Raw genomic sequence first — 16,605 nt, 5'->3', positions numbered from 1 at the left:
TGGTGGGGAGTGACGTCACAGGGAGTATACCTTTGAAGGCGAAATGGGAACTCTGGCCTCTCCTCTTTTCCTGGCCACTGGGAAATGAATTGCTTTTCTCTGCCACATGCACCCCACCACGATGTTCGTGCTGGCCACAAGCTCAAGGCAACGGAGTCAGGAAGCCGTGGATTAAAACCACGAGCTTATAAATTACCATCGCAATAATTTGTCAGTGCAGTGGACAGCTGACTAAGAAAGTAAAACCGTGTCCTTCTCAGGGCGGGGCACTCACTACCCCTGTATTTTTATGGTAGGTACACGAGTCATGGAGGTCAGAGGACACATGCAGGCATTAGTTTTTCTTTCCACCTCGTGGGGTTTGGACACAGAACTCCGACTGTCAGGCTTGCATAACAACGACTTCACCAGCTAAACCATCTTGCTGACCCCACGCGTGACTCTTCTATTCCTTGAGATTTTTATTTATTTTTATTTTATGTGTATGAGTGCATGCCTGATGTATGTGTCTTTGACACTGCACCACACATGTAACTGTGACAGCATCGGATCCCCGGGGACGTGAATTACAGATGGTTGTGAGCCACCATGTGGGTGCTGGGAATCAAGTCCTGGTCCTCTGGAAGAACAGCCAGTGCTTTTAACCCCTGGGCCATCTCTCTAGCTCCAAACCTGACTATTGAGTTGGCCATTTGGGCTGGTTAGTCTGGAGTGAGACTGTTTTTTTGTTTGTTTGCTTGTTTTTGTTTTTTGTTTTGTTTTTTTGTGTAAGGCACAATTTTTATTTATCATTATTATAATTCTTATCATTTTTGTTTTTCAAGATGGAATTTCTCTTTGTAGTATTGCCTGTCCTGAAACTCGCTCTATAAATCAGGCCAGCCTGGAACTTAGTTCTGCCTGCCACTGTCTCTCCAAATGCTGGGTCGCCCAGCCAAGACATGCAGTTTTGGGGGGTTGTGTTTGTTTTTATTTTAATTTAATTAACTGTATGTCCTGATCATAGCCCCCCCCTTCTCTCCACCCAGTCCCACCCTTACAAATCCTGTCCCCTTCTCTTCTCAGAGAAGGGTAAAACCTTGGGTAAAACCTGACTCTGAGGCATCTAGTCTCAGCAAGTCTAGGCACATTCTTTCCCACTGAGGAAACACGCAGTCCTCCTACCCCAGTCCATGCTGGATCCACTGGAAAGGAATAGAGACCTAGAGCCCCTGTTCCACTTGTTAGGGGACTCACATGGACACCAAGCTGCACATTTGCTACAAACGTGTAGAGGGTCTAGGTCCAGCTCCTGCATGCTCCCTGGTTGGTAGCTCAGGCTCTGTGAGTCCCAAGACAGATAGATTTTAATCTGCACAAAATTTGGGGTGAAAAGACATGAATTTGCCACCATGCATAACACATCCTAAAGGCTATCACCCTTAACCCACACCTACAAGAAGACTTCAAGACTGTTTTGAGACCCAGGATGTTTTGAGACTTATGGAGCAAGAAATGTCTACATATAGATCTTTAAACAGAAAGGTCCAGAGGTGAGAAGAGAGAGAGAGAGAGAGAGAGAGAGAGAGAGAGTCAAAGCCTTGCATCAGGGTGTTGATGTTCCACCTTAGTTATTGTGCATAAAGCACATTTATTTCTGGGTTATTTTCAGCAGTCTGACACTAGACAGAGCGAATAGACACATCCACACTGCTTAGCGAGGAAGTCATCTTTTTTGCTGTTACGTGCAGTCACAGATCCTCACGAGTCATCTTGCTGTGAAGCTTCTGATACAAGGCCAGACGTGGTGTATACCACCGCGCCCCACCCTGTACAGGCCTTCTCAACCCAGCACTGGGGCCTGCGCAGCACAAACTCGGTGAGCTATAGGCCAGCCTTGTCTCAAATAAAAACAACAACAACAACAACAACAACAACAACAAAAAAAACAAAATAAAACAACAAGACTCAAACCCGGAATAGGGGGAAGACTAGCAGTTTGCTCGGTTTGGCGAAGAAGCCAGGGGCATTGGTTATCTCTGGACAATGGATATAGGTTGAAAATGAGGGCTCTTGGCTGCCTGGCTGGCTACACTTTTAACATTGTAACACAGCATTGACATCTGCAAAATTCATGTTTGAGTGTAGAGAGAATCTGTTATAAGCATATCTGTCAATTAAAGAAAAAAAAAAGCCTATGGCCAATGAGCTGAGGCAGGAAATAGGAGAAGAGACATCCGGCAGAGAGAGAATTCTGGGAAATAGTCAGGGGTGAGAAGATGCTCCTGGGAACACAGAGGAGGTCAAAAGCAGAGGTAACCAGCCACACAGATGAACTTAGGACATCATAAAAGGAGAGATTAGCCCTAGAACACTAAAAAGATGGATGCAAGCCAGCAGGTAGCTGAACTCAGGATAGAATAAAGGTGAGATTTGCCCAGGAACTCTAAGGAGATGGCCATAAGAGGATGAGGAGAGGAAGCCGGCCACATAGCCGAACCCAGGTTAGAATAAAAAGGACAGTAAGTTATAGCAAGTCAGAGAGCAAGCCGAGGCTTATGGCCTAGGCATTAATTAATAAATAATTAGTCTCAGAGTCATCATTCTGGAAGGAGGGGCTGGGAGGAGAAGTAGATTTATTTTTAACACTTGAGAACTATGTAATCCCCCAAACACACACACACACACACACACACACACACACACACACACTCACACACTCACTCGCACATACACACACCCTACAGTTGAAAATAGAATGTTCTTTAAAAATATAATAAGTCATCAGTGTTTATTTTGTGCATGTTTGTATGGAGGGATCGCACGTGTCATGGCACCAGTGTGGCCGTCAGAACACAATTGTGTGGAGTCACTTGACTTTTTCCAACTCTACAAGGGTTCCAGGGTTTGAACTCAAGTTGCCAGGTTTGGCAGCAAGTGCCTTTTCACCACTGAGCCATCCTGCCAGCCTACACTCTGGTAACTGAATTGCCTTAGGCAGGCTCTGAGAAAGACATCTGTAAGAAAGTCATATGGCTGGTTGGAGTGTTCTGATCCCAGATTCCAGCCATCTGAATTGATGATGTTTTATTTTTAAATAAGTCCCTGAAGGTAGAGTCGACACATGGTACTGGTTTAGCCAATTCTGTAGCTGACAAAGCAGATTCCCTCCTGTGGTCCTAATGGAAGCATCTAGATTCTTTGCAAGTTGGGTTGTGACAGCTGGAGTCAGGGTCTTTGCCTGTTTGATTTGGTCAAACGTAAGCTAGGGTTTGGAGGATGCTGGGGAGGTCAGAGGGTGGGGGAAGGAAGCCAGCAAGCATGCGTGAGAGGCTGGAAGGGAAACTCTTGTAAGCAGCACTGATTTGTATCTGGAAACTGTCTCCTCCATATCCTGCTGCTTAAGGGCTTTGCAGGAGTGTTTGGGTGGCTGGCCAGCACATTTACTGCAAGACAACGAATTTGGGTGTGTGCTGCTGGGGACTGAGTGAGAGTGGCATTTACCAATCTCGATGTACGGGTTCCAGGAAAATGTGTTGTGTTAGAATTGGCTCCAGGATAATGTGGCGCTCCATTCTGGCCAAGTGCCTGCTTATTTATAGCCTCAACCAACGTTTCTGGGGTTTCCCTCCTTTGGCTTTTGAATTATTAATATGTAAAGATTTCACTTGATGTAAATTGGGAGGGGGCTGGAGAGATGGCTCAGTGGTTATCAACACTTGCTGCTCTTGCAGAGGACCCGGGTTCAGTTCCCAGCACCCACAGAAAAGCTCACAACAGCCTGTAACCCCAGTTCCAATGGATTTGATGCCCTCCTCTGACCTATGTAGGCTTCTGCATATGTGTACATACATGCACTCAGATACATACACATACATAAAATAAACAAGTGAGTGTTTTCTACATTAGGAAGTGTTAGATTGTTTCCGTTGGGGACTCGTGTGCTTCATGTTGACTTCAGAGGACAGAACTTTTCTTTTGAGTCATCTGAGGGGTCTAAAAGGATGTGTAGTTCAGATAAATGTTGGGTTGAAGACAATCCTAGTGGTGTACGCCGTTAATCGCGGTGTTCGGGAGGCTGAGGCAAGTGTTGTCCCTTGTGAGTATGAGGAGAATCTGGCTTAAAAGTTCCACGCCAGCCAGGGCTGCATAGAGAGAGCCTGTGTCAAACAAATGAACAAACAAACAGAAAGGCAAATGCTGGCTTGAAGAGGCCACTTTGGCCGGACTCTTTGTTTTTGTTTTTGTACTGTGGACTGAATGTGGGGCCTTGTGTATGGTAGGCAAGCTCTCTACCACGAGGTTTTATCTCCAGTCTTTGGTCTGACACCTTGAAAAATAGAGTTTATTTGACACATGAGGCTTAGAAAGACCAGATAGCTCGAATCCACTGATTTCTTGCACCATGAAGGTTTTGGAATAGGAAGGGCAGGTGGAGTGGTCAGTCTTTCATTTTTCCAGCTTGTCCATTTTTAGGCCAGTGGAAATGGAAGTGGTTTTGGCCGATGTATTGAAAGTTAATTAAACCCGGGAGTCATAAGACAGATAAATGTTTTATTCCGACTTCAAACATCTAGCTTGTAGTAATGTGCTGGTACATTTTAAAAAGCTTTATTGTTATTTATTTATGTGTATGCATGTGTGTGTCCATGTATGTGCATATGTGTGCAGAGACCTGAAGAGACTAGATGGGAGTATTGGATGCCCCGGGGCTGGAGTTACAGGTGGTTGTGAACCACCATGTGGATGCTAGGGATTGATCTGGCGTTCTCTCTCTCTCTCATAAAGATTTATTTATTATTATATGTAAGTACATGGTAGTTGTCTTTAGACACACCAGAAGAGGGCTTCAGATCTCATTAGAGATGGTTGTGAGGCGCCATGTGGTTGCTGGGATTTGAACTCAGGACTTTCGGTAGAGCAGCCAGTGCCTCTAACCACTGAGCCACCATCCCAGCCTCTCTCCCGAGGTTTTTAATGTAGAGTTAAGGCCTTTGTTTTGTTTATTTTCACTCTTCTGAGGGGTGTTTTCACCCATATTTTTCCTGTGTGAACTGTGTATAGATTTCAGTGTCTTGTGTTCCGGCTTCCCTAACATGAAGCAACGTTCTGGCTAGCTATGAAGCAATATGACCAAACTTCTTCTTCACTCTTACATTTTTCTCTCCTGTGGGTGGACAGTCCCTCACCCCTTCTATGCGAGCTTGTCATAGTGACTGACACCTGGGCAGAGCCGCTTGAGGGAGGGAGGGAGGGAGGGAGGGAGGGAGGGAGGGAGGGTTTGCTTTAGCTCATGATGCTGAAGCCAATGAAGAAGAGATGCCATCATCTGCCAGGAAGCAGAGGAAACAGGTGCTCAGGAAGGGGTTCCAGCTCGAGGTAAGGCTCTAAGGACCCTGCCCAGTCACCTGCTTACCCCAGCCAGTCCACACGCCTACTCTCTGCCACCTCCCAACAATGCCATTAGATTACAACTCCATCAAGGGATGGCTCTGTTAGTGAGTTCAGACACCTCAGGATCCAGTTGCTTCCCCAAAGCCTGTGAGCTGTCAACCAAGTCTCCAGTTCAGAAACCTATGGGGGCACGTTTCATATTTAAGCCCCAATGAATCCTTAATTTGGCAGCGTGTTATTTACTTCTCTAAAGCATATATGCACGAGTACCTGCACGCATGCATGTGCACCACATGAATGCCTGGTGTCCTAGGAGGACAGAAGAAAGCATCATATCCTTTAGAACTGGCCTTCCGGATGCTGGGAGCTTCTATATGGGTGCTGGGAATGGAACGCAGGTCCTCTGGAAGAGCAGCCAGTGCTCTTAATCCCTAGCAAGCTCCCATGCTCTTGATGGCTTTTTTTTTTAAAATACAGACTTTATGTAGATTTTTTTTTTCAAATAATCCAGTTTCACTTTTGTGGAAATAACAGTCCTGTTCACATTATTATTTCATTGGTTAATATAGTTCCAAACATTAATCGAGTGTGTGTGTGTAAGTCAGGGACAACCTGTAAGGGTCTGTTCTCTCCTTTTCCCACGTGGACTTTAGGCATCCATCGCTTGAACAAAATGCTCAGATTTAGTGGCAAATATCTTTACCTACTGAGCCATCCCCAGACTCCACGTAATATCTGTTTATACGTTGCATTTATTTATACATGGAGGAATTCATTCAATGATATCATTATCAGGGACATGTATTTCTGGTGTAGATAAATGTGGCCCCTGAACCGCAGACTCTGGCTAACCAAGTGTCTCTGTGGGGATAACAGAAGCAAGGGCCTCCCAGAGAAGACCACACAGAGAGCAGGTAGCATGCCATGTGGATTCAGTGTTTCACCAAGAGACTGAAGGACATTGGTTCATCTAATAAGTTGCATAAGATAAGAAAGTTGTTACTAAATTGTTTTATTTTTTTCTAAAAGAAAGAACCGCAAGCTCACAATAAAGCTATTTGCTAAGGTGGCTGTGGATACTGTATCCCGTGGATATTGTTTAGTTAGTGGCTGTGGATACTGTATCCCGTGGATATTGTTTAGTTAGCTAGTTGCTTGCCTTGTAAGTAGGAGGGACCTGAGTTTGATCCACAGAAGCCATTTACAAAGTCGAGTGAGGTGGCATATACTTACTATCAACTGCTGGTCAGGCAGAGTCCGGCAGGCAGACCCCTGAGGCTCATTGGCCAGCCAGCCTTAGCCATTAGCCAGCTCTGCAAGTTCCAGGTGGGGACCTTGTCTCAAAAGAAGAATGTAGGCAGGCTGGGGGAGATGGCCCAACAGTCACATAGCTTGCCATGCATACATACAGAAGAATGAGGACTGGAGTTTGGATGCCCAGGAACTCATCTAAATACTAGGCGGGTGTGGCTGCTGGCTTATAATTTCAGAAGGCAGAGACTGAGACTCCCCAGAGCAAGCTGGGTGACAGATAAACCATATTGGTGAGCCGTGGATTGGGCTGAAAGACCCTGCCTTAGTGAATAAGGTGAAGAATGGTTCCTGATGTCAGACTCGGGCTCCACCTGCACACTCAGCCCCATCACACATGCGCATCCACACACATGCCAGAACATGCACGCGCCACACTAACATTAAACATGGGAAACAAGATGGATGGTGCCCGAGGAACGGCATCCACAGTTATCCTCTGACTGACACACTTTCCCAGGAAATGAGAGTCGCGCTGTGATGCCGACATCTGTTTTTGCTGTGTTTGCATAATTTTCCACACAGGAGCTACTACTCTGTGAAGGGCTGTTCCTTACACATGGATGAGGGACTGGCAGCCATAGCTCTGGTCCCCACATTCTCTAATGTGGCTTCTCTCCTCTGTGACCCAGCTTGTGTGTACCCCAACTGCCCCACCCCAGAGCCTCAAACAGCAGACCATGCATTTTGTCTGAATGCTGACTGAGGATGTCACTCATGGACCCCATGATCCATCGGTTGTGAAAAGGGCCCTTCAGTCAAGCTCCTCTTGGCTCAGTGCACGTCCCTTCCCTGTGACCTCATCCTCACATGTCCCTCTCTGGGTCCTGAGCATTTGCCGCTCTTGCTTCATGGTAAGGCAACTTGCTTATTTGTCTAAGGATGGGCTTAGAGCTAAGGTGGGCAAAGGAAGTTCTGGGAGGTCAGACATTCGGAAGAGACAAGGGGAGCCCTGTGTGGCAGAAACTGCAGAGCAAGGCAAAGGCTTCTCCAGTTTGACAGATCTTAGAATCAAAAACCAGGTCTGTGGAAGGTTTGGAGTCTCCTTCTTTGTTCCTCCCTCATCACCCACCTATGAGCCCCAAACCCAGCCACCTTTAATCCCATAGCGTGCTAGCTGTGTGTGTGAGTGTGTGTGGGGGTGTCCTACACTGGTCATCCTTGCCTTGTGTAAATGAGAAAAGTCACTAGAGGACTCTGCATTAGGTGAACTATGCGATGAGCTGGCAGGTCTCAGCAGCACTTCTTATTTCCATAGCGTTTGTTGGCAATGAGCCAATGGCTAGCTGTGTTTGAACAATTAAAGAAACTGGTTATTGGCTGGCTGCTTGGCAAGCAGGCACGCCTTCTCTGATTGCTGGTGTTCCCAGGAAGAATGCTGCCTTCTCTTTAGGAAGCTGAGGATCTGCTCTGAGAGAGAGAGAGAGAGAGAGAGAGAGAGAGAGAGAGAGAGAGAGAGAGAGACAGAATGTGTGTGCATGTGTATATGTGTGTGTGCACATGTGTATGTGCATGTATGTGTGCCTTTGTGTATGTGTTCATTAGCGTGTATGTATGTGTGTGCATGCATGTATATGTGTGCCTGTGTGTATGTGTGAGTGTGTATATGCATGTGTGTGTGCCTGTGTGCATGTGTGTGTGCCTGTGTGTATGTGTGTACATGTGTGCATGTATGTGTATGTGCATATGTGAATGTATGTGTGTGCATATGTGTCTGTGTGTATATGTGTGTACATGTGTGCATGTATGTATGTATGTGCCTGCATGTATGGGTATGAATGTGCATGTATGTGCATGAGCGTGTGTGTACATGTGTGCATGTGTGTATGTGTGTGCCTGTGTGTCCATGCCACACATTGCTTGGCTTTTTATATAGGTGCTGGGGAACTGAACTCAGGCCCTCATCTTTGCATGACAAGCACTGTACCATCTCCAACCCCCTATGCTGAGGGGTCTCTGAGAAAAAGAAGCAATAGATCACAGCCCAGGTGTGAGCCAGTGCCCTTGGCCTTTCTGCCTGCTGGTCACTGGAATGAGCCATAAAGTGCATATGGTTTACTCATTCTGAGAGTCCACACAGCCTTCCCTTACTAGTAATAAGCCACAAAAGCAGAAGAAGGAAGGTCTGAGAGCCCAGGTGGCCGTTCATAGAAACGTTCCACTGTTCAGATGGTAGCAAGCAGAACAGAGGCAGGGTGAAGGTAGAGAGTTGTTTAATCATTAGATTCTATAAGATATGAGAGTCTATGAGAGGGGACAAAGTGGAGGAGATGCCACCAACCACAGAGGTGATGTCTATGAAATCTGGTGTCTGGCTTGATTTCCTGTAAAAACATGGTTAAGAAGTTCCCCTTGATTCTCGGGCAATGTGTACCAAGCACCCCATAGATGCACTTAGGTAATGGTGGATGGTAAGAACCCCATATACATCCATTTATTCTATTTATACATATGCCACACATATATATATGTATATATATGTATTCATATATAAGTATTCATATATAAGCAGTGAGAATTTTGGTTTCTTTTAAAAAAACATATAAATATTATGGGAATATGTTTTAATTTCAATCCCAGGGGTGGTACATGGGACTGCTTCACAGCAGGTGGCTGTGATTTGTCTCATGCTCTAAAAGGAGCGTGATTTTGCCAGCAGCAGATAGTTCCTGTGACTGTGTGACGTTTGGAATGCTGGGGATTTTTCAGAGAATATAGAGGATGCTAGGACCCTGAGAGAGTGGGCTGTTGGTGGGTGGCTGCTGGTTGCTTTAGTCATACACAAAGGGACAAGAAGTAATTGGCTATCCTGACAGCAAACATCATAATCGCCCCAAGGAACTCAGCACCCCTCATCAGTAGAAGGAAGTAGTGTAACGATATTGTTGCCCCCTTCCCCCTCTATCCTTCAAAGCAGCCCCACAAAGCAGCCGAAGTCCAACAACACACACACACCCAACATTTTAATGTATAAATTAGACACAGTAAGAGGCTCTTAGCAATAACGAACAAAAAAGAACAATTATTATGACATACCATAATAAATCTATGAATGAAGATACTCTCAAAGGATCTCATTTCCTCACTGTATAATTGTAAGATTTCTTAGAACCCCCTCTTCTTTAAAATATTATATTTTATTTTTAATTGTATGTATTTGTGTGTGTCTGTGGATGGGTATGCGTATTTGAGAAGGCCAAAAAAAGGGGGGTTACACCCTCTGGAGATGGGATTATAGATAGTATTTACCCTCTTGACAAGGATGCTAAAGACCAAACTTGGGTTCTCTGGGAGATCCAGATGTGCTCTTAACAGCTGAGTCATTTCTCCAACCCCATATATTTACTTATTTTTAGAGGGACACACTCTCACTATTTAGCCCTGGCTGACCTGGAACTTTCTAGGCAGAGACCAGGTTGGCCCTAAACATGCAGGAGTGATTTTCTTTCCTCTGACTCCTGAGTGCTGGGGTTACAGGCCTGCATTGCCACACCAACACTAAAATACTTAGTTTGAGTCAACAGTACTGCAGGCGACTCATTTCTTCATTTTCGGTTTCCAAATGGCATAAACTGTATTTATGGTAACAGCTGCTTCTATTGTAATGGCTGCCTCTGTTTTCTAATGGCGAGTAATGAAAGTGCATTGCTAGTCCGTTACCATGCTTGAATCAGAGAGAGGCCTCCGACTTCTTTCTCAATCCCATTATAGCCACTTACCCCATAGGTGGCCTGTGACCCTATTCTACAGCTAGCCTGACCCTGGCCCCAACACCGCTATTGACACAGCTATACCTAGGGGAGGAGAGCTCTCTGCTCCTGTGCCATTTGACCCAAAGCAGGGGATGACCCCTCCCCATTACTCAAGGCATAGAGTGATGTGAGGTCACCAGAGGGGAAGGCACCCTCAGGAGCAGCCCAGACTCACCACCCTGAGGCACAGGCAGACCCATTAAGGTTTTTTCTTTTTTCTCTTTTTGTGGCTGTAGGAACAGCTGCAGCATTTGCAAGATCAGGTAGGAATGGCCTATGGGTTCCTTGCATAATAATTACCAAGGCGGGGCTGGAGAGAGCTCTGTATTTTAAAGCACTGACTGCTCTTCCAGAGGTCCCGAGTTCAATTCCCAGCAACCAGACAGTGCTCATGACCATGTGTAATGGGATCCGATGCCCTCTTCTGGTATGTCTGAGGACAGCGACAGTGTACTCATATACATAAAATAAATATTTCTTTAAAAAAAATCAAATGGTTTAAAATCTGTAATGAGCTGAAAAGGAAATGAACTCCATCATTCAGCCGGGCCCTGCTGAGCATCCAAATGAGCCCAGGCCGTGTGAAGAAGGGGCAGGTCTCTGTGTGCTTGCCCAGATTACACAGCCATGAAGCTCGTCTTGTCTAGCAGAACTTTGGCCTTAGTTCCTCCATTTTGTGTGGCAATAGGCTGTTCAGGCTGTCTGCCCTCTTTGGTCCCAAAGAGAAGGTCCCTTCACTGCCGCTTGCACTGCTATACTTCCTGAGTGCTATTCCTCTGCCTCACACCAACCTCTTGCTTGGCAGCCAGATCATCTGTTTCCTTCGGGGCAACGTCTATTCCAAGCCAGAGGATGAGTCTGCCTTCACAGCCTCACATAGCAGCTCCTTTGAGCAGACCAGGGCATTCCTAAGACGGGGCATTAGCGACCCAAGCCCTATTCAGTCATAACTGTTACCACATGTGGGACACCGACAGTTCAGGCCCGGCTGAATGACGGAATTCATTTCCTTTTCAGCTCATTACAGATTTAAAAACATTGAGACTCAGCCTCACCCAGGAGTACCACAGAGGCATCTGTTGCTTTGAAATGGCTCGCCCTCGGGAGGGTGTGTGTGTGGGGGGGGTGGGAAGTGGGGGGGGTAGCACCTCTCGAAATCCCCCCTTTCCTATTCCCTCTTCTCCCCTCCCCCTCCTGTCTTTGAGATAAGGTCTCACTATGTAGCCCTGGCTGGCCTCGAGCTCACTATGTAGACCAATCTGGCAGAAACTCACAGAGATCTGCCTGCCTCTGCCTAACCAAGCGCTGGTCTTGAAAGCCTACGCCACCGCGCAGTTGCCCTCCCAGTCTTGATCTTTAGGGCTGGGGTGAAACGTGAGGGAAGGCGTGTCGTTTGTGCATAAGCCGTGCTGTCCATTGGCCACAGTGACTGGTTCAGGGATGGTCAAGTGACTGTTTCAGCCTCCACAATGATTGGTTCAGGGATGAGCATGTGACCACTGCAGCCTCCAATGAGCCTCGGGTCTCGGTTGACTCTAGTTGCTGTGAAGTTGTGATTCAGGAGCTTCTGATGATCATGTGACTTTACGAGGAGCTACGCACCTGTGAATCAAGGCCATTCATAGCAAAGCAGGAAGGGGGAGGAGGAGGGGCGGGGGAGACAGAAGGGAGGGAAGGAGAGAGGAGAGGGAGGGAAAGGAATGGATGGGGGAGGGGAGAGAAAGGAGGGGGAGGGAGAAGGGATAAAGGAGGGGAGGCATAGAGAGAGGGGGAGAGAAGGAAGAGAAAGAGGGAGGAGGAAAGAGGGGAAAGAGAGGGGTAAGGGAAAGAGGACAGTAAGAGGGAGAGGGAGGGAGAGGGAGAGGAAGAGAGGGAGGGAGGGAGGGAGAGAGACATATACACCTGTGGCGGCCCCCACCCCCGCACTAACACTAGACTGATGGATTATTTTCCTTGATTAAGTCAGTCTAGCTGGGTTTCTCACTAACACGCAGAAGGGTCATGACCACAGGAATTCCTTCTTCATGTCCTGTAATAACGTCTGTGTTATGATGGTAGGGATGTGCTCTGCTAACGGTTGTAGGGGCATTTCGAGGGGCATGACCAAGGACAGTCAGCTAGGGACTAAGGCAGTTGTGACAAAAGTCTGGGTTTAGTGTCTTTTTTTTTTTTTTTTTTTTTGGTTTTTCGAGACAGGGTTTCTCTGTATAGCCCTGGCTGTCCTGGAACTTACTTTGTAGACCAGGTTGGCTTCGAGTGCCAGGATTAAAGGCATGCGCCACCACGCCCGGCTAGTGTCTTCTTAAGTATAGTTCTTTTTGCCAACAAGCTGCCTGAGAAGCAGCTGGTGGTGGACAGTCGGAGTAGGGGTACGGGGTGTGGGGTGGGAGATGGGGGTTGGGAGGGAGGTGGTAAGAGCAGGTGATCTGGAAGAGAGGACACACATAGGGCAGGCAGTGCTGGAGAGCCACGGTGGATAAGGTAGGCTGCTCATTTTCCGGTTTCTTTTGAGTTTGTGGCACTGGACCATGCTGTTTGAAAGAGATCTGATTCAGGGCCCGGAGGATGAGCACCTGGAGGTCATGTGGTCTCAGCAGCCATGGACTCTGACAAGCTTCGGTCACAGGTCTCTGCTCCAGGAGTAACTTGGACCGTTGCTGAGAACTTTTTCCTTTTTTTAGAAATGAGCTTGAAGGTATCCTTGATCTGGGGATCCAAAGTCATTCTGACCTTCATGGGTAAGACTTATCCTGGATCTGAGGGAGTTTCCACTGTGTGTGTGTGTGTGTGTGTGTGTGTGTGTGTGTGTGTGTGTGTGTGCGCGTGCGCGTGCGTATGCACGTGCATCACAGTACACATGTGGGTGTTAGGGGATGGGTTTTAGGAATCTGTTCTCTCTCCTCAATGCAACATCCTGGGATCGAACTCAGATCATCGTACTTGGTGGCAAGCACCTTCACCCACTGAGCCCTCTTGGCAGTCCACACCTGTTGTTTTATAGCCCCTGAAATTAGTCATTTAATTGGGCCCTAGAGCTAGGTTTCAGAGAGCAGCACTTACTTGGCCTCCCTCAAAACGAACATAAACTATGTGAGACTCAAGTCCTTGACCTTTAAGGAGTCTTCAGAGGAATCAGGGTCTATGTATCACGTTGCCTGAGCCACCACCCTCTGAGCCATTTTCCAACATGCAAATCTGCTGAACTCACTCAGCTTTCTGGGGGTGGGAGGGAAGGCTCTTGACCTTGCAACTTTGTTTCAAAATCCCCAACCAGAAACGGTAACTATTCCGGGTGGTGCATCCAGAGTGAGGGTCATAGTGGATGTAAGGAAAGGGCCTTGCTATTGCTGCTTTGTGTCTTTCGTGGTTCTCAAGCCCTGAATCCCTAGGGCCTTGCATTGGCCCTGGCTGGAATAGAGGCAGGAAAGTGAAATGACAAGTCTGGGCATGACGGATAGACAGCAGACCCTGAGAGGAAGCATCCCTCCCGCTCCCCACTCTGGCAACCAGGTCATATCCAGGGCAATCTCCAGCTCTCAGTCAAGTGGTTCCTCAGAGGATGATGGGAAATGTAAACGTGGAAAGACTGGACTGCCGTCCATGCACACACACAGAGGCAGAGGTCAGGTGAGGAAGAGGATAAAGGGGTCCCAGGGGCTGTAGAGCCTCATAGAGGGGAGAGAGTGTCAACACCTCATCAGGCTGAATCCTGCAAGCCCCCTTTCCCTCAGCAGATGGCCTCTTAATTATAATATGGCCTGGCATCTAGAGCAATACAGGGTCATGAGAGTCTGGGTAAAACCTGCCCGGAGAGACAGAGCAAAGCTGATTCTATGGGGGCCGTGGAGGTGGCTCAGCATGCAGAGAGCTTGCCTAAACCTGAGTTCAAATCCCCAGAACTCAAGTGAATCCGAGCACAGTAGCACACATCTGTAATCTCAGTGACAAGCAGGTGACCTTCTTGTCAAAGCTCCTGTCCCTTCTCAACTCTGTCCCTCCGCACTCCACTCTTGGGTGTATATAAACTTAGCCATCTTAATGTCTGTAAAATGAGACCAAGTAGGGCGACTGTCCACTTTATGAGCTCAGATGTAAATGCTTGGAGCGGTCCCCACTCTGTCGAAGGGCCTGCCCTGTACGTGTCTGCCGTAATTATTAGAGTTTCCACAATTCCAGCTGTGCCCTTCGGCACATAAATGTTTTTTTTTTCCCATCTGGTTTCCATTTTCCCAGCTATAATACAGAATTAATGATGACAGTTCCTCCCAAGGCGTGTGGTAGGAGAGTGTCATAGCATATATTTAAAGAAAGAGGTTGTGAACTGTAAACTGCTTTACAGGAACCATGTATTTTAAAAATCAACTGTATTAATAATTATGAGTTCTGCTAGGTCCCTCTAGACTACGGTGAAGACATGATTTCAACACTTCACAGTTCAGAAGTGAGCAGACTATTAGAGTGGATCCTAGGGAAGAAGGAAGAACACAGGGATGAAGGTCTGTGTCTGCCTCAAAAGAGGAAGAATTCCCCGGGCCTTGCTTCACTGGTAATCAATTTGCAGTCCAGTTTCATTCCCTGTTTTGATTTCTCAGTGTGAGTGTAGGGGTCCCCCGGAGAGGCAGGGTCCACGAGTCCTGATTGTCCCCTGGAACTTTTCTGCTTGTTTTAAAACCCAAGACTCACTAGGGCATGGCATGGGGGCAAGATTTAAACAGAGAGGCAAGGAAGAAGAGGAAGCGAAAGGTTTACTGTTGAAAGGCCCACAAGAGTTGGGTGTGCGGCAGCCATACACCTGTCACCACAGCTCTTGAGAAGCTGAGGCAGGAGGATAGTGAAGACCACCTAGGGCTACCTTGGGAGACCCTGTCTCTGAAACAACAACAACAACAAAAAAAAATCCTCAGACTCAAAACAAAACCAGATAATGCAGAGAAAATGCTTATTATTATCACTTAGAGAGAGGTGGTGTATATGTATGTATTTTTGTGTATATGTGTTTGTGCCTGTCTGTAGGTATGGATTTGTGTGCACAAGGCATATGTGTATGTGTGTGCATGGTGAGTTCCACTCCCAGAGCCCAGTGGGCCTCTGACTTTTTCCACAAAAGACCCTGGGGACTCCAAATTAAAGGGAAGCTACTCAGGAGAGACATATGTGTGTTTGTGTGTGTTTATGTATGTGTGTGTGTGAGTGTGTGTGAGTATGTGTGTATACACATGTGCAAGCTCTCATGCATACCTGGTGATGTGGCTTCAGATACCTGAAAGCACACCAGTGGTATTTGGTGAAGCCCAGATTGTTAAACAACACCCTTCTTATCCTACGTCAATCCATCAACCGAGAACTGGACATTCACGTAAGGAGGAGGGCGTGGGCTTTGGTTTCAGGGAAGTAGGAACTGTTGACCGGGAGAGTTCGGTCTCAACAGCTGGCTGATTTGAATTGTACCATGTGTGTCTCCAGGCGCAGGCCGAGGTCTGGGGCTGATTGCTGGGGTCACTGAGAGGTGAAGGCTCCAGACCTGTTGTTTGCTACTGGCTTGCAGCTCTCTCACTTGGGCTAGAAGATCTCTTCCGGTTGGTAGATGGGAGGAGGGCCCGTGCTGGACTCTGCTAGGAAACAGTGTCCCTCAGCACCCCACAACTCAACAAGGGAGCCGTGATGTTACAGTCACCTTGCATCCCTGGGGACTTGTGTCTTGCTTGAGGCCGGTGAGGAAGGAAACAAACAGCGCTTTGGGATAAATTTAGTGCCGCTGTAAGTATCGTGCTCGACACTTGCCCAGCCTGGCATTCACCTCTGTTTACATCCAGCTCAGTGGGATGTAGCATGGCTGTGACTTTCCAAATGCTTCTCATTGTCCTCTCCTGAGTGGCTTCCCTTTAATTTGGAGTCCCCAGGGTCTTATGTGGAAAAAGTCAGAGTCCCACTGGGTTCTGGGAGTAGAAATCACCATGCACACACATACATATACACCTATACCATGTGCACACAAATCCATACCTACAGACATGCACACAAATCCATACGTACAGGCATGCACACACGCACAAATATATGTACATCAGCATTACCTTTTCCTCAGACCAGCTCACAAGAGAAAACAGCACCCCAAGCTGGTGAAGCTCCAATATTTACTCAGAAAATACCCCAGAGTCCTAAAATTAAA

At 47.1% G+C, this 16,605-nt stretch overlaps 1 protein-coding gene across 4 annotated transcripts in view; it reads right to left on the bottom strand.

The window, feature by feature from the left end:
- Rab37 (RAB37, member RAS oncogene family) overlaps positions 1–16,605 on the bottom strand; it is a 71,443-nt gene that overhangs the window by 47,197 nt on the left and 7,641 nt on the right. The gene's annotated exons all lie outside the window — the stretch shown is intronic.

The sequence above is a fragment of the Mus musculus genome, chromosome 11 (genome assembly GCF_000001635.26).
Source record: "Mus musculus strain C57BL/6J chromosome 11, GRCm38.p6 C57BL/6J".
NCBI classification, from domain to species: Eukaryota; Metazoa; Chordata; class Mammalia; order Rodentia; family Muridae; genus Mus; species Mus musculus.
The sequence above is the reverse complement of the archived record's forward strand: the minus strand, read 5'-3'. Positions and strand labels throughout refer to the sequence as shown.